General features: G+C 40.9%; 1 non-coding gene and 2 pseudogenes across 1 annotated transcript; all 3 read left to right on the top strand.

Moving 5' to 3' along the window:
- Positions 1 to 11,791: 11,791 nt before the first annotated feature.
- Positions 11,792 to 11,911, top strand: LOC141269674 (5S ribosomal RNA; annotated as a pseudogene).
- Positions 11,912 to 12,854: 943 nt separating this feature from the next.
- On the top strand, positions 12,855 to 12,973 carry LOC141268346 (5S ribosomal RNA; annotated as a pseudogene).
- Positions 12,974 to 22,401: 9,428 nt separating this feature from the next.
- Positions 22,402 to 22,520, top strand: LOC141266589 (5S ribosomal RNA). The gene has a single exon (XR_012320621.1). It is a non-coding gene; the product is annotated as a 5S ribosomal RNA (ribosomal RNA).
- Positions 22,521 to 23,469: the final 949 nt, after the last annotated feature.

The raw sequence follows: 23,469 nt of genomic DNA, 5'->3' as shown, positions 1-23,469 counted from the left end.
GCCAGACGTCAAAGTAGAAAAGCAGCAAGTGAGAGGCTAGTTTCTGCCTACGGCCACACCACCCTGAACACGCCCGATCTCATCTGATCTCAGAAGCTAAGCAGGGTCAGGCCTGGTTAGTACTTGGATGGGAGACTGTAAAATGATCCTCTTCCTGTATTATTTTTTTCTACTTAGGACTTCTCAAAGTATCAATATCACGATATTCTTATAAAAAAATGTATCTATTTATTCTTGGATTGTCCAATAAAAAGAATCAGATTGCAGCAGGTACATACAATAATTAGTTATAAAGTAATTGTCCATTTGTCCATAATTAGCTTAATTGTTGAGATTCACCCATCTTTCCTTGGATCCTGGCTGGTAAATCATGTCTTTGTCCTGCATGTGTCCAGGCCTACATGTCATCTGCTTCTCAGCATGAAGATTCTGTGTCTTGTGGGGTGGGCAGAGCAAGAGAGCCCCCCCTTTCTGTACCATGGGCTTTTATAGCCAGTCGTATGGACACCTGTTCTACATATGGTAGTGAACCAAAAATACACACACAAATAGCGCATGTCAACTAGACACGATGGCTGAGGCATAGAACTCAGAAAAATGATTATCGATTAACATTCCAAATGAATTTCCATAATTAACCATTTAACATTTCCCCCTTTTTTGAGAATAAAAGGACTTTAACTGAAATTTCTCAAAAGAAGATACATTCATCAATCATTTTTTCTTTCCTTCTTCCGTGGCAATATCATTAAATTTCCATAATAATAATAATAGTAATAATAGTATCAATATCGAATTATTGTTATATAATGATGTGAATTCATGTTATGGTAAGCCGTGACTAATATTCATTTAATATGTATAATTATACTTCCCTATATCGAAATTGAAGCAATCGCGGGTTCAATCGTCATCATCTGATGTCATCGGGTCGTCGTCTCGTCTTCTTCTTGGTTCTTTTATAACACAGTCTTTAGATGAAAACTCCTTTGAAATAAATTACAGCATGTAGATATTGTACAGTCCATAATTGTGTTCATTATTGTTCAGTCCATAAACTGTACTCTTTATTAGAAAGATCATGTGTGTCAGTTGATAAGAAAACAAAGTCCATGGATGAAATGTAGCTTTAATATCTGTGCAGTGTCACCTGGACTTACGTTGGATCGTCTTTGGAATCTTCCGTGTGTCCGCACTGGTCTCGTGTCACTTTTGGAACAGATGTGACGTCTTTGGTCAGTAAAGCAAGGGTTAACTTGACACTTTCCTGCTTTATATAGCACCATAACCAGTACTCAGTCCTTTATATACAGGACACATATGCCAGGTATTACCTGTTCACCAGCTTTCATTGAAGCGTTGCAGGTGATAAGAAACCACTGGAACGTGATGAAACTTAAACACAACACAGTACATATAGGATCATCGTCCTCTGCCGTCCTGGTGATCAGTGGTGTGAATTGTATTGTATGTAATGGACACAGTCTATTATAACACTCAGCATTCACACCTGTTACCTTCTGAGACGTCCGGATATCAGTTGCTTCTTCTTGTATCTTTTGAGAATCTCTTTGATTTAAAAAAAATTAAAAGTCTTTATTAAGATAGAATTCATAATTGCGATGTCTTGATTGAAGTCTTCATTCCCTAATCTGATACCAAATCTGGCAGTTTTTCCTAACCTATAATATCACAGCGTACCATAGCAATCAGTAATATCCATCTAATTATTATCAAAATATTAAAATAAATTATGTTTGGAATAATAAACAATAATAGATAATAATTCATTATCAATCAAGTTCTCCATATGATAGAACATTTTTATGTCATAGGTGTAATTACCTTTTCCAACCCATAGGTGTCAGTGTATTTTGAAAAAACAAGTTTTTATATCTTTATTAAACCAATAATATCAAAGAATGTATACTCCTGAACCAAAATGAATAAATATATGAATGTATGAATGAATGAATGAATGAATAAATGAATGAATGAATTGTTGTGTTTACTCAGAAAATGTAAACATTTTTTTCCTTAGCAATATATATTTAATGAAGCAATACTCTTGTATGAGACATTACTTTATTAAATATTAACGTGTTTTCTCAATTGAGATATTGAACTCAAATAAAATCAAATGAGAATTAAAAAATGAAAAAATAGAAAAATAAGAAGTATAAAGTAAGAATAAAATTTTAAAAATGAAAAATAAAATTAAGAGTAAAAATAAGAATAAAAATAAAAATAAGGCCTTTAAATTTTAATGACAAATGCAGAGTAATTATATTCTCCATAAAAAATACCCTTATATCTCCATTATCTGGATGATTTCATATTTGTCATAACCTTGTACCACCAAAAAATATTAAATTATGCAACTTTGCATGTAATACCCTTCTTAATTATACCATAGTACCTTATTATTATTTCTTCTTTATTAAAATGTGTGGAAAATAAGTATTGATCAAAAGTGATTATGTAATCAGGATCAAAAACACATTTTCCCCCTTAATACCAAAAATATTATTTTATAAAATGTATGTATATATCAGAACCAAATTAAAAATAATTATTCTTCTAGAAATATTGTGCATAAATTTCATATCGATGAGTAGCATAGATTTGACTAAAGAGAGGTGTGTACCTATTTAGGTAACCATTAAAAATAATATTATAGTTATTCAAGAATATTATCATGTGGAAAATTATTCTAAATATAAATTTGCTTTGTAAACCATTTTGATGTGTGGTTGCCCTTATCCACTATTAGTTAAATCAAGAAATAATAATTATTAAAGAAATATAGAAATATATATATGTAGATACAGTGCCTACAAGTAGTATTCAACCCCCTGCAGATTTAGCTGGTTTGATAAGATACAAATAAGTTAGAGCCTTCAAACTGCAAACGAGAGTAGGTTTTATGAACAGAAGCATAAATCTTACAAACCAAAAAGTTATGTTGCTCAGTTGAATTTTATTAAATTTTAAACATAAAAGTGTGGGTCAATTATTATTCAACCCCTATGTTTAATATTTTGTGGAATAACCCTTGTTTGCAATTACAGCTAATAATCGTCTTTTATAAGACCTGATCAGGCCGGCACAGGTCTGTGGAGTTATCTTGGCCCACTCCTCCATGCAGATCTTCTCCAAGTTATCTAGGTTCTTTGGGTGTCTCATGTGGACTTTATTCTTGAGCTCCTTCCACAAGTTTTCAATTGGGTTAAAGTCAGGAGACTGACTAGGCCACTCCAACACCTTGACTTTTTCCCTCTTGAACCAGGCCTTGGTTTTCTTGGCTGTGTGCTTTGGGTCGTTGTCTTGTTGGAAGATGAAATTACGATCCATCTTAAGATCCTTGATGGAGGAGCGGAGGTTCTTGGCCAAAATCTCCAGGTAGGTCGTGCTATCCATCTTTCCATGGATGCGGACCAGATGGCCAGGCCCCTTGGCAGAGAAACAGCCCCACAGCATGATGCTGCCACCACCATGCTTGACTGTAGGGATGGTATTCTTGGGGTCGTATGCAGTGCCATCCAGTATCCAAACGTCACGTGTGTGGTTGGCACCAAAGATCTCGATCTTGGTCTCATCAGACCATAGAACCTTGAACCAGTCTGTCTCAGAGTCCTCCAAGTGATCATGAGCAAACTGTAGACGAGCCTTGACATGACGCTTTGAAAGTAAAGGTACCTTACGGGCTTGTCTGGAACGGAGACCATTGCGGTGGAGTACGTTACTTATGGTATTGACTGAAACCAATGTCCCCACTGCCATGAGATCTTCCCGGAGCTCCTTCCTTGTTGTCCTTGGGTTAGCCTTGACTCTTCGGACAAGCCTGACCTCGGCACGGGAGGACACTTTCAAAGGCTGTCCAGGCCGTGGAAGGCTAACAGTAGTTCCATAAGCCTTCCACTTACGGATGATGCTCCCAACAGTGGAGACAGGTAGGCCCAACTCCTTGGAAAGGGTTTTGTACCCCTTGCCAGCCTTGTGACCCTCCACGATCTTGTCTCTGATGGCCTTGGAATGCTGTTTTGTCTTTCCCATGTTGACCATGTCTGAGTGCTGTTCACAAGTTTGGGGAGGGTCTTAAATAGTCAGAAAAGGCTGGCAAAAGAGATCTTTAATCCACACATGTGAAGCTCATTATTCTTGGTGCCTGAACTACTTCTTAATACTTTAGGGGGACCAAACAGAATTCTTGTGGTTTGAGGGGTTGAATAATAAATGACACTCTGAATTAACTTTTAACGTTTTAAAAAAACAAAAAAACAAAAAAAAAGTTGCTGCAGTGCATTTCCCACTTCCAGGCTGATCTACAGTACAAATGTCACATTGCCAAGTTAATTCCGCATGTGTCAACCACCTAAATCTGCAGGGGGTTGAATACTACTTGTAGGCACTGTAATACCTAATTATGTATTATAATTTCCTCAGAATTAAATATATTTTTGTACCTTCACATAAAGAAACATTTTTTTTTTTCAAACATACAAACATACGAGGCCTCTGTCACATCAATCACACTTAGCAGCTGCTGATTTACTCATCTGTCACCTTCACTCTGACATTCACAGATCTGTTCAACTCAAACATTCCACATATGAAGTTTTATATATATATATATATATTTAACCCAAAATTGTTGTATCCCAATTTATTAATGCGCATTGCCATATCAATTGAATATCTTTATATTTATATACTGGATTTTGGCTGTTGGAGCTGAAAAGAGGACATCGGTAAACCAGGGGAGGAGTCCTGAGGAGATAATTTGCATATTCCCACAGCATTTTGGGGTAAGTGAAGAGTCTCCGCGAGCTCAAAGAACACTGGATTTTGGCTGTTGGAGCTGAAAAGAGGACATCGGTAAACCAGGGGAGGAGTCCTGAGGAGATAATTTGCATATTCCCACTGCATTTTGGGGTAAGTGAAGAGTCTCCGCGAGCTCAAAGAACACTGGATTTTGGCTGTTGGAGCTGAAAAGAGGACATTGGTAAACCAGGGGAGGAGTCCTGAGGAGATAATTTGCATATTCCCACAGCATTTTGGGGTAAGTGAAGAGTCTCCGCGAGCTCAAAGAACACTGGATTTTGGCTGTTGGAGCTGATAAGAGGACATTGGTAAACCATGGGAGGAGTCCTGAGGAGATAATTTGCATATTCCCACTGCATTTTGGGGTAAGTGAAGAGTCTCCGCGAGCTCAAAGAACACTGGATTTTGGCTGTTGGAGCTGAAAAGAGGACATCGGTAAACCAGGGGAGGAGTCCTGAGGAGATAATTTGCATATTCCCACCGCATTTTGGGGTAAGTGAGTCTCCGCGAGCTCAAAGAACACTGGATTTTGGCTGTTGGAGCTGAAAAGAGGACATCGGTAAACCAGGGGAGGAGTCCTGAGGAGATAATTTGCATATTCCCACTGCATTTTGGGGTAAGTGAAGAGTCTCAGCGAGCTCAAAGAACACTGGATTTTGGCTGTTGGAGCTGAAAAGAGGACATCGGTAAACCAGGGGAGGAGTCCTGAGGAGATAATTTGCATATTCCCACTGCATTTTGGGGTAAGTGAAGAGTCTCCGCGAGCTCAAAGAACACTGGATTTTGGCTGTTGGAGCTGAAAAGAGGACATCGGTAAACCAGGGGAGGAGTCCTGAGGAGATAATTTGCATATTCCCACTGCATTTTGGGGTAAGTGAAGAGTCTCCGCGAGCTCAAAGAACACTGGATTTTGGCTGTTGGAGCTGAAAAGAGGACATCGGTAAACCAGGGGAGGAGTCCTGAGGAGATAATTTGCATATTCCCACTGCATTTTGGGGTAAGTGAAGAGTCTCCGCGAGCTCAAAGAACACTGGATTTTGGCTGTTGGAGCTGAAAAGAGGACATCCTGCTACATGTTCACAGACTTGCCAGTGGAAAAGCCAAACTTCACATGCCAGAAATGCAAGCTTGTGTCCCTGTTGGAGGAAAAGTTGCGAAATCTAGAAGAGAGGTTAACTACCTTGAAAATCATTAAGGAAGGTGAAGAGTTCTTAGACAGAGCAGAATTATCTCTTCATGATTCAGAAAGAGAAGAAATTCGAACTGCACCTGACGAAACAGAGGAATGGAAGCATGTGACCCACAGAAGCAGGAGGATCGAGAGGCAGTCAGCACCCATACTGCTCAGGAACCAGTACCAGGCTCTCACGCAGGAGAACCATGAAGAAATACAGCAAAATAAGACTTTGCCAGCAATGAATAACCTTGTAAGCCCGCAGAATCCTCCTGGATGGAAAAAGAAGAATGTTGTGAAGAAAAAACGGAGAGTGGTGGTCATGGGTGATTCCCTGTTAAGAGGAACAGAGGCCGCTATCTGCAGACCAGACATAACCTGAAGAGAAATGTGCTGTCTTCCAGGAGCAAAAATTAAAGATGTGTCTGACAGGATATCAAGACTCTTCAGACCTACAGATCACTACCCATTCCTGCTAATACATGTGGGGACAAATGACACCGCAAGAAAGGACCTGGAAACCATTTGCAGTGACTTTCAAGAATTAGGCAAGAAAGTGAAAGAATTGGGAGCGCAGGTGGTCTTCTCATCCATCCTCCCAGTGGATGGCCATGGAACAATGAGGTGGAATAAGATTCTACAGGTGAACAACTGGCTACGTCGATGGTGCCGTCAACAAGGATTTGGATTTCTGGATCACGGAATGAATTACCTATACGATGGACTACTTGCTAGAGATGGGGTGCACCTTACGAAGACTGGAAAACATGTATTTGGAAGTCGCCTTGCTACACTCATCAGAAGAGCTTTAAACTAGAACAATGTGGGAAGGGAAGCAAAAGGCCAGAAAAAGCCATACAGCTGACAAATACTATTGAGATCTCTGCTACTGGAAGTGGAAAGGAAGAACAAAGACAAAACAATTTAAATAATAAAAATATGGGAGGAAGAGAAACCAATCACAAACTAAAATGTTTTTATACAAATGCACAAAGCATGGGCAACAAACAAGGAGAATTGGAACTACTAACGCAGGAAAAGGAATATGATGTCATTGGAATCACTGAAACTTGGTGGGACGATACACATGATTGGAATAAAAGGCTAAAAGGATACAACTTATTTGCAAGAAACAGACTTGATAAACGAGGAGGAGGTGTTGCATTGTATGTTAGAAAAGCGTATATCTGCACAGAGATTGAAGCTTCAGAGACTGGGAGTTCTGTGGAAACTGTTTGGGTAAGAATACAAGGAGAGAACAACGGAAAGGACACCATTGTAGGCATTTACTACAGGCCACCTGGGCAAGCTGAAGATATGGATGAACTCTTTATGTATCAAATGACCAAGTTCTCCAAAAAATATGACGTAGTGGTCATGGGAGATTTCAACTATCCAGACATTTGTTGGGAATCTCTCTCAAGTAAAACTAACAGGTCAAGCAAATTCTTATCCTCTCTTGCTGACAACTTTATCTTCCAAAAGGTAGGGGAGAAAACAAGGGGATCTGCTACTTTGGATCTAATCCTTATAAACACGGAGGAAATGGTTGAGGAGGTAAAGGTGGCTGGGACCCTAGGAGGCAGCGATCATGCTATTATAGAATTTTGGATAACTAGAGGAGGAAGACATGTGAAGACTCAAACTTCAAGGTTAGATTTTAAAAAAGCAGATTTTAAGAGACTCAGAAAGAGAATAGGAGGGATCCAATGGCTGGATGTCCTTAAGGACAAAAATGTCCAGGAAGGATGGGAAATTTTTAAAAATGAGATTCTCAAAGCACAATCATTAACAATTCTGAAAACTAGGAAGAATGGGAAGCATTTAAGGAAACCAGGATGGATGAACACAGAACTTAAACACATGCTAAAAAGAAAGAAAGAAATGTTTATTAAATGGAAAGAGGGAGGCATATCTAAAGAAGATTATAATGCAGTCTGCAGATCCTGCAGGGCACGTATCAGGTTAGCTAAAGCTGACAATGAATTAAGGCTTGCAAGAGATGTCAAAAGCAATAAAAAAGGATTTTGGGGGTATGTCAAAAGTAAAAGAAAAGTCAAAGATGCTATAGGATTTTTACAGGATGAAAATGGAGAAATGGTAAGAGAGGATGTTGAGAAGGCCAAACGTTTTAATTCTTATTTTGCATCTGTTTTCTCTCAGAAAGAAAATGTAACATCAACTGATCTCCACTGTCCTTTTAAAGGAATAGAGGAATCCAAGTTATCTGTAAACAGAAAGATTGTGAGGGAATATTTAGCTAACATAAATGAGTTCAAGTCTCCAGGTCCAGATGAATTACACCCCAGAGTACTGAAGGAGATCGTAGAAGAAATTTTAGAACCACTCTCCATAATATTTGAAAATTCTTGGAGAACAGGAGAAGTCCCAGAAGACTGGAGAAGAGCAAATGTTGTTCCTATCTTCAAAAAGGGGAAGAAGGTGGACCCAGGGAACTATAGGCCGGTTAGTCTGACTTCTATACCAGGAAAGATCTTTGAACAAATTATTAAACAACATGTATGTAAGTACATGGATAAGAATGAAGTGATTAACCAGAGTCAGCATGGGTTTGTAACTAACAAGTCATGTCAGACTAACTTAATTTCCTTCTATGACAGAATCACTGACTGGGTGGATCAGGGAAATGCTGTAGATATAGTATATCTTGACTTCAGCAAAGCATTTGACAAAGTATCTCACACCATCCTTATTGAAAAAATGACCAAGTATGCAATGGACCAGGCAACTGTTAGGTGGATTCATAACTGGCTTAGTGATCGGACTCAAAGGGTGGTTGTAAATGGCTTCACATCCAGCTGGATGAATGTCTCAAGTGGGGTACCACAGGGCTCCATCCTGGGACTGTATTGTTCAACATCTTTATCAATGATTTAGATGAAGGAATTGAGGGTAAACTGATTAAATTTGCTGATGACACAAAGCTAGGAGGGATAGCTAATACTAGAGAAGAGAGAGAGAGGATTCAAAAAGACCTAAATAAACTGGAGCAGTGGGCAGCAACCAACAGAATGGTTTTTAACAGGGAAAAATGAAAAGTACTACATCTGGGCAATAAAAATGAAAAAAGCATATACAGAATGGGAGGAATAGAGCTAAGCAACAGTACATGTGAAAAAGACTTAGGTATACTAATAGATCATAGACTGAACATGAGTCAACAGTGTGATGCAGCAGAAAAAAAGGCAAATACAATTCTGGGATGTATTAACAGAAGCATACAATCTAGATCACGTGAAGTCATTATCGGTCTTTACTCCTCTTTGGTCAGACCTCATCTGGAATACTGTGTACAGTTTTGGGCACCACATTTTAAAAAAGACATAGACAAACTGGAGCAAGTTCAGAGAAGAGCGACCAGAATGGTGACTGGTCAGCAAACCATGTCCTATGAGGAACGGTTGCAGGATTTGGGAATGTTTAGCTTGCAAAAAAGAAGACTGAGAGGAGACTTAATAGCTGTCTACAAATATGTCAAGGGCTGTCACATTGTAGAAGGATCACCTTTATTCTCATTTGCACAAGGAAAGACTAGAAGCAATGGGATGAAACTAAATGGGAGGAGACACAGATTAGATATTAGAAAAAACTTTTTGACAGTTAGGGTGATTAATGAGTGGAACAGGCTGCCACGAGAGGTGGTGAGTTCCCCTTCAATGGATGTCTTCAAACAGAGGCTGGACAGACATCTGTCTGAGATGATCTAGTGAATCCTGTTTTGAGCAGGGGGTTGGACCAGATGACCCAGGAGGTCCCTTCCCCTGAATTTCTACAGGCATGGATTTTGACATCATATTTTGGCATGATTTTGTATAATTTCAGCAAATTTTTCCTCATTTTAATTTGGAGTTGAGCCTGGGTAATTCCAGAATTCTCTGATATTTTTAGTGGCGTCCGTTCCTCCTACATCACTCACGTCTCCTCCCACATCACCTAGTATGTCGGTTTCTCGTATGTCAGTCATGTCTCCTCCCATGTCAGGTTTCTGTATGTCCGTCTCTTGGTCAGACCCAAGGTCACCTTCAGTTACAGACATGTGTCTTACTTCTTGTTCATTTTCCACATTACAGTCAGAATCAGTATCACCGTCTGACACTTCTACACTATTTTCCTGCTTAGAAATCTCTAACACAAGACTATGAAAAAATCTACCAAATGTAGAATATTTCTCAATTTCTGTTTGTCTCTATTTACCAATTTAGAAGTTAACTGTAAATTCTGCAATTCACATTCTTTGTATAAACTGAGCCACAAAACTTCTATGTCATCTCCTACATTAACTTTGAAATTAATATTACTTTGTTTAGCAAAAGAAGAAATTATATCCATATTTTGCTTACCTTAAGATTCCTTGGCTTCTCTTTATCAGCACGTCCTGTCTTCAGTTCGTCTGATTCTTTTCCTGTGTGATTCTGTTCCTTGTTAGTACCTCTGCTTCCTGTCTTTCCTCAGTCTGTAGGTCCTTTCTGCTTCTCGTGACAAACTAGTGAATTTACTGACACGTGAACAACAGCTGTTCAGCTCGTCAGGACTCCCCCCTTGTTCACGGAAGAAATTCACTTACTTAATTTAAAAAACAAAAAAACAGGACTGGCTGGCTCACCATTGTAAAATAATACTCTTCCTGTATTATTTTTTTCTACTGAGGACTTCTCAAAGTATCAATATCACGATATTCTTATAAAAAAATGTATCTATTTATTCTTGGATTGTCCATTAAAAAGAATCAGATTGCAGCAGGTACATACAATAATTAGTTATAAAGTAATTGTCCATTTGTCCATAATTAGCTTAATTGTTGATATTCACCCATCTTTCCTTGGATCCTGGCTGGTAAATCATGTCTTTGTCCAGCATGTGTCCAGGCCTACATGTCATCTGCTTCTCATCATGAAGATACTGTGTCTCGTGGGGTGGGAAGAGCAAGAGAGCCCTCCCTTTCTGTACCATGAGCTTTTATAGCCAGTCGTATGGACACCTGTTCAACATATGGTAGTGAACCAAAAATACACACACAAATAGCGCATGTCAACTAGACACGATGGCTGAGGCATAGAACTCAGAAAAATGATTATCGATTGACATTCCAAATGAATTTCCATAATTAACCATTTAACAGAGACCGCCTGGGAATGCCAGGTGCTTTCGGCTTTTGCTTTTTCCTTCCTTCCACCAGCAGGGGGCACTCTCTTCTATGCCTTTTTTCCATTCCCTTTCACAAGTGCACACATTCATTCTCTTTTCTTTTTTTCATTTGCTTTCTCTCTTGCGCGATTTCATCTCTGCAAAATACCAGCATCCTTCTGATCACCGTGGGCCTCCAGCATCATTGCTTATTTACTTTTAATACTAGGCTCCTTTTCACCAGGACCAGCGTCTCCCGGTTGGCTGGAGGCAACCACCGGTAACCCCAAGCAGAAGACCTTTGCAGGCAACACGACCCTCCCCCCTGAAGAGCAGCTCAAAGTCACTGGCAACCATCTCACCCTCTTCCTTCATTCACCCCTGGACGTCACGCTCCGCCCTCAAGTTACGGGTCCAGCTTGCTCTTTCTGTCACATTACCGCGATGAAGGGTTTAGCCTGCAGGAGACCCTGCGCCGAGCCATTTTTGAAGACACCTGATGCGGCGGGTGAATCACTGCTAAACAAACCACACCTGTAGGGACGGCACAACCTTTGCATGAACCCTTTGGAGCCCGCCCCGTCACCGCCAGATTGCTCGCCACCAAGCAATCCTGAGAAAGGCTGGCCGGGCGATGGATCGAGCAGCGTCTACTGGCCATACCACATTGGATACGCCAGATCTCGTCTGATCTCGGAAGCAAAGCAGGGCTGGGCTCGGACAGTGTTTGAATGGGAGACCTCCTGGGAACACCGGGTGCTGTAGACCATTTTGATGACGTTTTGCCCTACTGCCCAGCTCGGCTAGCATGGAACGGCGCCTTGCCGGACACCGACCTTAAGTAACTTAGATGATGGAAGCCCCAAGGCCTCTGAGCCAGTTGGCAGCTAAGTACGCTACCCCGCCGCCCTTCACGCAGGTCTGACACCGAGCTCCTTACCACGGCTAGGAGTGCTTATTGACTCCGCAGTTCGCCGTGTGGAAATGATGGCGTTAAAAGCACCCGGGGCCGTGAAGGGGCCAGACTTTCAGCAGGTGCCCAGGGAAGGTTTTGGATGCCGGCCGCCTAGCGAGGGCCAGCAGAAGTAACATTTTTCTCTGCAAAGAAGCTTGTGTAACCAAGCCAGACGGCTGCCAAAGAGCTAACCTCAGTGCAAGGAAGGCAAGGAAGGTGCGGAAGGAATTGGGGAGGGGGGGGGTGATTCCTGCTAGGGCCCTAAAATCATAAAACAGGCAGGAGAGTCTGACGCATGGTGACGGAGAGGTTGGAGGGGCAGATAGGGGGTGTTGTCACGTGCGAGCACGTGTGCATGCTGGCTTGTGTGTGAGAGTGCGCTTCCTAGGTGTGGCGCGCTGCAGACAGTTAAAGGGATTGTTCCCTTTCATTAAAAGTTAATCCCCGGCTGCATGCTATTAGAAAGCAACTAACCGCGCTCTACTCACCCTACCCGGGTCTACCGGTGAGTCTCGCCTCTGCTCCCGGCCTGTGGCATTGGCTGTGAAGCTGACGTTCCGTCGACAGCGCTGCAGCCGATCAGTGAGCTCAGCGGCTCTGAGTGGGGCGTTGTGTCTACAAGACCTTTTAAGGAAGCCAGCAAAAAAATTGAAGAGAAGGGAAAGCACAAAAGGACCTGGTCTTGCTGAGCACTGGAAAGGGCAGCCGGAAGCCAGACGTCACAGTAGAAAAGCAGCAAGTGAGAGGCTTGTCTCTGCTTACGGCCACACCATCCTGAACATGCCTGATCTCATCTGATCTCAGAAGCTAAGCAGGGTTGCACCTGGTTAGTACTTGGATGGGAGACCACCTGGGAATACCACGTGCTTTAGGCTTTTTCCTTCCTTCCACCAGCAGGGGGCACTCTCTTCTATGCCTTTTTTCCATTCCCTTTCACAAGTGCACACATTCATTCTCTTTTCGTTTTTTCATTTGCTTTCTCTCTTGCGCTATTTCATCTCTGCAAAATACCAGCATCCTTCTGATCACCGTGGGCCTCCAGCATTGTTGCTTATTTACTTTTAATACTAGGCTCCTTTTCACCAGGACCAGCGTCTCCCTCGTGGCTGGAGGCAACCACCGGTAACCCCAAGCAGAAGACCTTTGCAGGCAACACGACCCTCTCCCCTGAAGAGCAGCTCAAAGTCACTGGCAACCATCTCACCCTCTTCCTTCATTCACCCCTGGACGTCTCGCTCCACCCCTGAAGTTACGGGTCCAGCTTGCTCTTTCTGTCACATAACCACGATGAAGGGTTTAGCCTGCAGGAGACCATGCGCCGAGAAATTTTTGAAGACACCTGATGCGGCGGGTGAATCACTGCTAAACAAACCACACCTGTAGGGACAGCACAGCCTTTGCATGGACCCTTCGGAGCCCGCCCCGTCACGGCCAGATTGCTCGCGACCAGGCGATCCTGAGAAAGGCTGGCCGGGCGATGGATCAAGGAGCATCTACTGGCCATACCGCATTGGATACGCACGATCTTGGAAGCAAAGCAGGGCTGGGCTCGGACAGTACTTGGATGGGATACCTCCTGGGAACACCGGGTGCTGTAGACCATTTTGATGACGTTTTGCCCAACTGCCCAGCTCGGCTAGCATGGAACGGCGCCTTGCCAGACACCGACCTTAAGTAACTTAGATGATGGAAGCCCCAAGGCCTCTGAGCCAGTTGGCAGCTAAGTACGCTACCCCGCAGCCTTCACGCAGGCCTGACACCGAGCTCCTTGCCACAGCTAGGAGTGCTTATTGACTCCGCAGCTCGCCGTGTGGAAATGATGGCGTTAAAAGCACCCGGGGCCGTGAAGGGGCCAGGCTTTCAGCAGGTGCCCAGGGAAGGTTTTGGATGCCGGCCGCCTAGCGAGGGCCAGCAGAAGTAACATGTTTCTCTGCAAAGAAGCTTGTGTAACCAAGCCAGACGGCTGACAAAGAGCTAACCTCAGTGCAAGGAAGGCAAGGAAGGTGCGGAAGGAATTGGGGAGGGGGGGGTGATTCCTGCTAGGGCCCTGAAATCATAAAACAGGCAGGAGACGCATGGTGACGGAGAGGTTGTAGGGGCAGATAGGGGGTGTTGTCACGTGCGAGCACGTGTGCATGCTGGCTTGTGTGTAAGAGTGCGCTTCCTAGGTGTGGCGCGCTGCAGACAGTCAAAGGGATTGTTCCCTTTCATTAAAAGTTAATCTCTGGCTGCAGGCTATTAGAAAGCAATTAACCGCGCTCTACTCACCCTACCCGGGTCTACCGGTGAGTCTCGCCTCTGCTCCCGGCCTGTGGCATTGGCCGTGAAGCCGACGTTCCGTCGACAGTGCTGCAGCCGATCAGTGAGCTCAGCGGCTCTGAGTGGGGCCTTCTGTCTACAAGACCTTTTAAGGAAGCCAGCAAAAAAATTGAAGAGAAGGGAAAGCACAAAAGGACCTGGTCTTGCTGAGCACTGGAAAGGGCAGCCGGCAGCCAGACGTCAAAGTAGAAAAGCAGCAAGTGAGAGGCTTGTCTCTGCCTACGGCCACACCACCCTGAACACGCCCGATCTCATCTGATCTTGGAAGCTAAGCATGGTCAGGCCTGGTTAGTACTTGGATGGGAGACTGTAAAATAATACTCATCCTGTATTATTTTTTTCTACTGAGGACTTCTCAAAGTATCAATATCACGATATTCTTATAAAAAAATATATCTATTTATTCTTGGATTGTCCATTAAAAAGAATCAGATTGCAGCAGGTACATACAATAATTAGTTATAAAGTAATTGTCCATTTGTCCATAATTAGCTTAATTGTTTAATTGTTGAGATTCACCCATCTTTCCTTGGATCCTGGCTGGTAAATCATGTCTTTGTCCAGCATGTGTCCAGGCCTACATGTCATCTACTTCTCAGCATGAAGATTCTGTGTCTTGTGGGGTGGGCAGAGCAAGAGAGCCCCCCCTTTCTGTACCATGGGCTTTTATAACCAGTCGTATGGACACCTGTTCTACATATGGTAGTGAACCAAAAATACACACACAAATAGCGCATGTCAACTAGACACGATGGCTGAGGCATAGAACTCAGAAAAATGATTATCGATTAACATTCCAAATGAATTTCCATAATTAACCATTTAACATTTCCCCCTTTTTGAGAATAAAAGGACTTTAACTGAAAAATCTCAAAAGAAGATACATTCATCAATCATTTTTTCTTTCCTTCTTCCTTGGCAATATCATTAAATTTCCATAATAATAATAATAGTAATAATAGTATCAATATCGGATTATAGTTATATAATGATGTGAATTCATGTTATGGTAAGCCGTGACTAATATTCATTTAATATGTATAATTATACTTCCCTATATCTAAATTGAAGCAATCGCGGGTTCAATCGTCATCATCTGATGTCATCGGGTCGTCGTCTCGTCTTCTTCTTTGTTCTTTTATAACACAGTCTTTAGATGAAAACTCCTTTGAAATAAATTACAGCATGTAGATATTGTACAGTCCATAATTGTGCTCATTATTGTTCAGTCCATAAACTGTACTCTTAATTAGAAAGATCATGTGTGTCAGTTGATAAGAAAACAAAGTCCATGGATGAAATGTAGCTTTAATATCTGTGCAGTGTCACATGGACTTATGTTGGATCGTCTTTGGAATCTTCCGTGTGTCCGCACTGGTCTCGTGTCACTTTTGGAACAGATGTGACGTCTTTGGTCAGTAAAGCAAGGGTTAACTTGCCACTTTCCTGCTTTATATAGCACCATAACCAGTACTCAGTCCTTTATATACAGGACACATATGCCAGGTATTACCTGTTCACCAGCTTTCATTGAAGCGTTGCAGGTGATAAGAAACCACTGGAACGTGATGAAACTTGAACACAACACAGTACATATAGGATCATCGTCCTCTGCCGTCCTGGTGATCAGTGGTGTGAATTGTATTGTATGTAATGGACACAGTCTATTATAACACTCAGCATTCACACCTGTTACCTTCTGAGACGTCCGGATATCAGTTGCTTCTTCTTGTAACTTTTGAGAATCTCTTTGATTTATAAAAATTAAAAGTCTTTATTAAGATAGAATTCATAATTGCGATGTCTTGATTTAAGTCTTCATTCCCTAATCTGATACCAAATCTGGCAGTTTTTCCTAACCTATAATATCACAGCGTACCATAGCAATCAGTAATATCCATCTAATTATTATCAAAATATTAAAATAAATTATGTTTGGAATAATAAACAATAATAGATAATAATTCATTATCAATCAAGTTCTCCATATGATAGAACATTTTTATGTCATAGGTGTAATTACCTTTTCCAACCCATAGGTGTCAGTGTATTTTGAAAAAACAAGTTTTTATATCTTTATTAAACCAATAATATCAAAGAATGTATACTCCTGAACCAAAATGAATAAATATATGAATGTATGAATGAATGAATGAATAAATGAATGAATGAATTGTTGTGTTTACTCAGAAAATGTAAACATTTTTTTCCTTAGCAATATATATTGAAGCAATACTCTTGTATTAGACATTACTTTATTAAATATTAATGTGTTTTCTCAATTGAGATATTGAACTCAAATAAAATCAAATGAGAATTAAAAAATGAAAAAATAGAAAAATAAGAAGTATAAAGTAAGAATAAAATTTTAAAAATGAAAAATAAAATTAAGAGTAAAAATAAGAATAAAAATAAAAATAAGGCCTTTAAATTTTAATAACAAATGCAGAGTAATTATATTCTCCATAAAAAATACCCTTATATCTCCATTATTTGGATGACTTCATATTTGTCATAACCTTGTACCACCAAAAAATATTAAATTATGCAACTTTGCATGTAATACCCTTCTTAATTATACCATAGTACCTTATTATTATTTCTTCTTTATTAAAATGTGTGGAAAATAAGTATTGATCAAAAGTGATTATGTAATCAGGATCAAAAACACATTTTCCCCCTTAATACCAAAAATATTATTTTATAAAATTTATGTATATCTCAGAACCAAATTAAAAATAATTATTCTTCTAGAAATATTGTGCATAAATTTCATATCGATGAGTATCATAGATTTGACTAAAGAGATGTGTGTACCTATTTAGGTAACCATTAAAAATAATATTATAGTTATTCAAGAATATTATCATGTGGAAAATTATTCTAAATATAAATTTGCTTTGTAAACCATTTTGATGTGTGGTTGCCCTTATCCACTATTAGTTAAATCAAGAAATAATAATTATTAAAGAAATATAGAAATATATATATGTAGATAATACCTAATTATGTATTATAATTTCCTCAGAATTAAATATATTTTTGTACCTTCACATAAAGAAACATTTTTTTTTTTCAAACATACAAACATACGAGGCCTCTGTCACATCAATCACACTTAGCAGCTGCTGATTTACTCATCTGTCACCTTCACTCTGACATTCACAGATCTGTTCAACTCAAACATTCCACATATGAAGTTTTAGATATATATATATATATATATATTTAACCCAAAATTGTTGTATCCCAATTTATTAATGCGCATTGCCATATCAATTGAATATCTTTATATTTCTTTGACTATTCCCCAAGTACATATTATATAATATGAGAGTAAGTCACTGGAATTTCAGACACTTGAAAAAACTCTTGTCTTAGATTCTTTTTTCACTGGCTGCCCGGTCTTAAGTTACATCAGTTGAAAATAGAATGAATGGGATCCTATACTATTAGCTCAAAGTTCAAAGGTCGCAGCTGTCACACGTCATGCTGTAAAGCTACTTTAATTTGCACGAACACTTCATGCACAGAAAATATTAGCAACACAAAAGAATTAATAAGTATTACATATATATTATAGTTCAACTAGATATATTGTTATTATTTTAAAATGTTATACACATAAAATCATGCAATTTTTTCACTTCCTGTGTGAATAAAGAAATAAATCCATTTTAGAGTTCTTTGATCAAATCCTGCTTTGGAATGAAAACTCTAAGGAAATATAAGAAAATAAAATTAAATATCAAATTCATACAGAAACAGAATTATTTAAATATCTTATACATATATTGGTTGGTTCTAATGTAATTCAAAATATTGCTACTTAAATTTATATATATGAAGTTCTAATTTATTAATTAATATATATATATATATCTTATAAACGTATGTATAAATACAATTATACGCAATCTCTACTTAGACAAGTGTATATATATATATATATATATATATATATATATGAACTATTAGAAACTATGTAACTACAATTTTACTGTATAAGATTATAAATAAATATTGAGACATTGTATTACATTTTGATACAACATTATAATTACAGTTTTTCCTTAGCCACTCCCTAAACCAAATCTTCTGTCTCTCTCAAATATCTCCAGGAACGCCCTATTTAGGAAAGACATTTTTCTATCCTTCAAAACCTCAGAGAACTGCCTGTTCTTCTGTCCACATTCCATGACGTCACTGTGAGTTGGTCGTCTCACCTGTCTCTGTCCATCAGTTTCAGCCATTTTCCTTTTTAGAGAATCAGAGTTCTGACTGAGAATTAACTCATTCTGTGGAGAGATGGATCTTTGCACTGGCTGATATGGCTTATAACATGTATGTAATCTTCTGCGTATTTGATAGAGTTCACTATGGGGATGACTCAGTCTAGGAGAGTTTGATATTGGCTTTTGGTAAGATTTTACCTTTCCTGGTTTTATACATTTAGCTTGATTTATTTTCTTTTCACGATTCTCATGTTTTCTAACAAAATCCAGCATCTGCGCACATTCAAATAATGAATTTTTTTGTGATGCCATAACTTGGGAAACTGAATTTAGGAATTTAAATTTTTGTACAAAAGTTGTTATCATATGTTGTACTTTTCCATTTTTGATGAGAGCTTTGTACAACCGTTCAAATATGGACATGAATGTATATGTACATTCCTTCCTACCAATCCTTAGTTTCTGCAGATCTTCTGTGTTGGGAAAATCCTTTGTGACACAATAAAACAAATATCTTAATCTGTCCGAATCATTTTCCCATCCATTAGGAGAGTCATTTTCACAGGGCATTAAATGTAAACGTCTGGACAATGTCACAGGAATCCATATTTTAAATAATTGATTCCTCTCCTCATTGGATAAATCAAACTTATCAGAGAAGCTCTCAAATGTCTCTGAATTTCTACAGGCATGGATTTTGACATCATATTTTGGCATGATTTTGTATAATTTCAGCAAATTTTTCCTCATTTTAATTTGGAGTTGAGCCTGGGTAATTCCAGAATTCTCTGATATTTTTAGTGGCTCTTGTACGTCCGTTCCTCCTACGTCACTCACGTCTCCTCCCACATCACCTAGTATGTCGGTTTCTCGTATGTCAGTCATGTCTCCTCCCATGTCAGGTTTCTGTATGTCCTTCTCTTGGTCAGACCCAAGGTCACCTTCAGTTACAGACACGTGTCTTACTTCTTGTTCATTTTCCACATTACAGTCTGAATCAGTATCACAGTCTGACACTTCTACACTATTTTCCTGCTTAGAAATCTCTAACACAAGACTATGAAAAAAATCTACCAAATGTAGAATATTTCTCAATTTCTGTTTGTCTCTATTTACCAATTTAGAAGTTAACTGTAAATTCTGCAATTCACATTCTTTGTATAAACTGAGCCACAAAACTTCTATGTCATCTCCTACATTAACTTTGAAATTAATATTACTTTGTTTAGCAAAATAAGAAATTATATCCATATTTTGCTTACCTTAAGATTCCTTGGCTTCTCTTTATCAGCACGTCCTGTCTTCAGTTCGTCTGATTCTTTTCCTGTGTGATTCTGTTCCTTGTTAGTACCTCTGCTTCCTGTCTTTCCTCAGTCTGTAGGTCCTTTCTGCTTCTCGTGACAAACTAGTGAATTTACTGACACGTGAACAACAGCTGTTCAGCTCGTCAGGACTCCCCCCTTGTTCACGGAAGAAATTCACTTACTTAATTTAAAAAACAAAAAAACAGGACTGGCTGGCTCACCATTGTAAAATAATACTCTTCCTGTATTATTTTTTTCTACTGAGGACTTCTCAAAGTATCAATATCACGATATTCTTATAAAAAATGTATCTATTTATTCTTGGATTGTCCATTAAAAAGAATCAGATTGCAGCAGGTACATACAATAATTAGTTATAAAGTAATTGTCCATTTGTCAATAATTAGCTTAATTGTTGAGATTCACCCATCTTTCCTTGGATCCTGGCTGGTAAATCATGTCTTTGTCCAGCATGTGTCCAGGCCTACATGTCATCTGCTTCTCAGCATGAAGATTCTGTGTCTTGTGAGGTGGGCAGAGCAAGAGAGCCCCCCCTTTCTGTACCATGGACTTTTATAGCCAGTCGTATGGACACCTGTTCTACATATGGTAGTGAACCAAAAATACACACACAAATAGCGCATGTCAACTAGACACGATGGCTGAGGCATAGAACTCAGAAAAATGATTATCGATTAACATTCCAAATGAATTTCCATAATTAACCATTTAACAGAGACCGCCTGGGAATGCCAGGTGCTGTAGGCTTTTGCTTTTTCCTTCCTTCCACCAGCAGGGGGCACTCTCTTCTATGCCTTTTTTCCATTCCCTTTCACAAGTGCACACATTCATTCTCTTTTCTTTTTTTCATTTGCTTTCTCTCTTGCGCTATTTCATCTCTGCAAAATACCAGCATCCTTCTGATCACCGTGGGCCTCCAGCATTGTTGCTTATTTACTTTTAATACTAGGCTCCTTTTCACCAGGACCAGCGTCTCCCGGGTGGCTGGAGGCAACCACCGGTAACCCCAAGCAGAAGACCTTTGCAGGCAACACGACCCTCTCCCCTGAATAGCAGCTCAAAGTCACTGGCAACCATCTCACCCTCTTCCTTCATTCACCCCTGGATGTCTCGCTCCGTCCCCAAGTTATGCGTCCAGATTGCTCTATCTGTCACATTACCGCGATGAAGGGTTTAGCCTTCAGGAGACCCTGCGCCGAGACATTTTTGAAGACACCTGATGCGGCGGGTGAATCACTGCTGAACAAACCACACCTGTAGGGACGGCACAGCCTTTGCATGGACTCTTCGGAGCCCGCCCCGTCACGGCCAGATTGCTCGCCACCAAGCGATCCTGAGAAAGGCTGGCCGGGCGATGGATCGGACAGCGTCTACTGGCCATACCACCTTGGATACGCCCGATCTCGTCTGATCTCGGAAGCAGGGCTGGGCTCGGACAGCTCTTGGATGGGAGACCTCCTGGGAACACTGGGTGCTGTAGACTATTTTGATGACGTTTTGCCCTACTGCCCAGCTCGGCTAGCATGGAACGGCGCCTTGCCGGACACCGACCTTAAGTAACTTAGATGATGGAAGCCCCAAGGCCTCTGAGCCAGTTGGCAGCTAAGTACGCTACCCCGCCGCCTTAACGCAAGCCTGACACCGAGCTCTTTGCCACGGCTAGGAGTGCTTATTGACTCAGCAGCTCGCCGTGTGGAAATGATGGCGTTAAAAGCACCCGGGGCCGTGAAGGGGCCAGGCTTTCAGCAGGTGCCCAGGGAAGGTTTTGGATGCCGGCCGCCTAGCGAGGGCCAGCAGAAGTAACATGTTTCTCTGCAAAGAAGCTTGTGTAACCAAGCCAGACGGCTGACAAAGAGCTAACCTCAGTGCAAGGAAGGCAAGGAAGGTGCGGAAGGAATTGGGGAGGGGGGGGTGATTCCTGCTAGGGCCCTGAAATCCTAAAACAGGCAGGAGAGTCTGACGCATGGTGACGGAGAGGTTGTAGGGGCAGATAGGGGGTGTTGTCACGTGCGAGCACGTGTGCATGCTGGCTTATGTGTGAGAGTGTGCTTCCTAGGTGTGGCGCGCTGCAGACAGTCAAAGGGATTGTTCCCTTTCATTAAAAGTTAATCCCCGGCTGCAGGCTATTAGAAAGCAACTAACCACGCTCTGCTCACCCTACCCGGGTCTACCGGTGAGTCTCGCCTCTGCTCCCAGCCTGTGGCATTGGCCGTGAAGCTGACGTTCCGTCGACAGCGCTGCAGCCGATCAGTGAGCTCAGCGGCTCTGAGTGGGGCGTTGTGTCTACAAGACCTTTTAAGGAAGCCAGCAAAAAAATTGAAGAGAAGGGAAAGCACAAAAGGACCTGGTCTTGCTGAGCACTGGAAAGGGCAGCCGGTAGCCAGACGTCAAAGTAGAAAAGCAGCAAGTGAGAGTCTAGTCTCTGCCTACGGCCACACCACCCTGAACACACCTGATCTCGTCTGATCTTGGAAGCTAAGCAGGGTTGGGCCTGGTTAGTACTTGGGTGGGAGACCGCCTGGGAATATAAGGTGCTGTAGGCTTTTGCTTTTTCCTTCCTTCCACCAGCAGGGGGCACTCTCTTCTATGCCTTTTTTCCATTCCCTTTCACAAGTGCACACATTCATTCTCTTTTCTTTTTTTCATTTGCTTTCTCTCTTGCGCTATTTCATCTCTGCAAAATACCAGCATCCTTCTAATCACCGTGGGCCTCCAGCATTGTTGCTTCTTTACTTTTAATACTAGGCTCCTTTTCACCAGGACCAGCGTCTCCCGCGTGGCTGGAGGCAACCACCGGTAACCCTAAGCAGAAGACCTTTGCAGGCAACATGACCCTCCCCACTGAAGAGCAGCTCAAAGTCACTGGCAACCATCTCACCCTCTTCCTTCATTCACCCCTGGACGTCTCGCTCCGCCACCAAGTTACGGGTCCAGCTTGCTCTTTCTGTCACATTACCGCGATGAAGGGTTTAGCCTTCAGCAGCAAGTGCAAGACGTGTCTCTGCCTACAGCCACACCACCCTGAACACGCCCAATCTCCTCTGATCTCGGAAGCTAAGCATTGTCAGGCCTGGTTAGTACTTGGATGGGAGACTGCAAAATAATACTGTTCCTGTATTATTTTTTTCTACTGAGGACTTCTCAAAGTATCAATATCACGATATTCTTATAAAAAAATGTATCTATTTATTCTTGGATTGTCCATTAAAAAGAATCAGATTGCAGCAGGTACATACAATAATTAGTTATAAAGTAATTGTCCATTTGTCCATAATTAGCTTAATTGTTTAATTGCTGAGATTCACCCATCTTTCCATGGATCCTGGCTGGTAAATCATGTCTTTGTCCAGCATGTGTCCAGGCCTACATGTCATCTGCTTCTTAGCATGAAGATTCTGTGTCTTGTGGGGTGGGCAGATCAAGAGAGCTCCCCCTTTCTGTACCATGGGCTTTTATAGCCAGTCGTATGGACACCTGTTCTACATATGGTAG

Source organism: Phyllobates terribilis, unplaced genomic scaffold (genome assembly GCF_046119375.1).
Source record: "Phyllobates terribilis strain yellow unplaced genomic scaffold, ASM4611937v1 Scaffold_4__5_contigs__length_816908805, whole genome shotgun sequence".
In the NCBI taxonomy this organism is placed as follows: domain Eukaryota; kingdom Metazoa; phylum Chordata; class Amphibia; order Anura; family Dendrobatidae; genus Phyllobates; species Phyllobates terribilis.
The sequence above is the reverse complement of the archived record's forward strand: the minus strand, read 5'-3'. Positions and strand labels throughout refer to the sequence as shown.